General features: G+C 42.0%; 1 protein-coding gene across 1 annotated transcript in view; it reads right to left on the bottom strand.

The window, feature by feature from the left end:
- The window catches only part of LOC108628661 (adenylate cyclase type 5), a gene marked incomplete at both ends in the record, with an annotated part of 40,434 nt that overhangs the window by 29,539 nt on the left and 9,343 nt on the right, over positions 1-1,552 (bottom strand). The gene's annotated exons all lie outside the window — the stretch shown is intronic.

The following is a 1,552-nucleotide window of genomic DNA, read 5'->3' as shown; positions in this document are numbered from 1 at the left end:
ATCTAATGCAGTTCCTAATACAAACATTTAATTCAACATTTAATGCAACATTTAATGCAATGAGATTATTAATTGAAATTCTGATTTCACCGAAGCACAGACCGCAGGATTTGCGATCGAACGATAGTTAGAACTATTCTATGGATCAAGGGATGCCGGGGCGCATTAATCCAGCAATCGTTGCAGGTGGCTAAGCTTTGTAGCTCGTTAGCCCGCGCGGGACCGTTATTATGCGCGGAAGATCGCAGATCTCGCATCTACAGAATTCAATGAAAATACGTAACCAACATCGGCGCCCGTACGCCGCGATGGAAACGCACCAGCTGCATGGGTAATTAGGAGCTTTGCGTTTAACACCACGCGATGGTTTACCACTATTGCAAACCTACAGCGCCTGTTCTTGACACTGTCGAGCTGCGTATCAATCGAGGATTTAATTAGGAAAGTTTCCTGCCAGTTAGACCAAATCTATGAATATTCAGAAGCTTCCACCGTTGCTTCTTGTCTTCCCTTGTATTTCATTTTATTAATGCCAGCTTTCTTAATTCCTTATTCATCCACCAGGTTTTCCCCTTTATTTATGCTGTACATACTTCGTATTACTGTTGCATCCTTAAAAAGCTTAAACTAACCTAACCTATAGGTCGGTCTCGCTGTAGAGAAGACTCATCTGTTCCGCCTCCTTAACAATAAATAAATTAATAACCTAACCTAACCTAATTCTCTCTTCTCGTCACCTAATTAAATCCCATGACTCTTCTACTGACACGTTGGGTTAAAAAAAACTTGCTATTGTTCCTAATTAAAAAGCTCGCCTGCATTAACTGAAATTGTAAATTGACTCGATAAATCAAGCCGGAAATTCCGCGGCGTCGGCGGTTTCTTAGGAGCCAATTCTCCCGTCTGTTATTAACCGTGCCGTGATATAACAGGGGCCCGCGTGTTTTCGCGCGTATCTCGCTTTAACGGCGCATCGATTCTGGCCCGTTTCGGTTTAATAATCGCCGCCGCGTTACCCGCGACACTCGGTTCGCCCGCCCATCAAACTTCCTTCGAACGGATCCTGAAATTCCCCTGACGACCCCATCGTCACGCGATTTACGCCCGTCATAATTTGCGATACTTCGTGGAACCTCGGATAATTCTAGTTTCATACAGTGGCTGTTACGAGGCTTTTCCGCAGCCTCGGACAATTTATGCGCTTCACTCCAGTGATTCTAGAAAAACTGTTATGAGCTACTAGTCTTCTATCCGCCATTTTATTGAAGATTGTTGGAGGTTTATCAAAATGCATTTGTATTTATCAAAAAAACTTAAAAACTCCGCCATTTTGTCAGATTTCAATATTTCTCGGATATCCTACGTCGTTCAACAATAAAGCATGTCTACTTTAAGAGCGTCTTTGTCTTTTTTCATTTTAGGCTCCCTAGCGAACTGTATGAAGTTAGCCTTTGAGGCACTCTTTTTTTGCGTTTCAGAAGATATCGCATAACTTGGTTGCCTTTAGATATTTTTGTATGAAAAAATTATTTTACACAGTTCATTTATAGGC

This window comes from Ceratina calcarata, unplaced genomic scaffold (assembly GCF_001652005.2).
Source record: "Ceratina calcarata isolate Rehan_Ccalc_2016 unplaced genomic scaffold, ASM165200v1 scaffold535.2, whole genome shotgun sequence".
Classification (NCBI taxonomy): Eukaryota; Metazoa; Arthropoda; class Insecta; order Hymenoptera; family Apidae; genus Ceratina; species Ceratina calcarata.
This window is presented reverse-complemented; position numbering and strand designations above follow the sequence as displayed.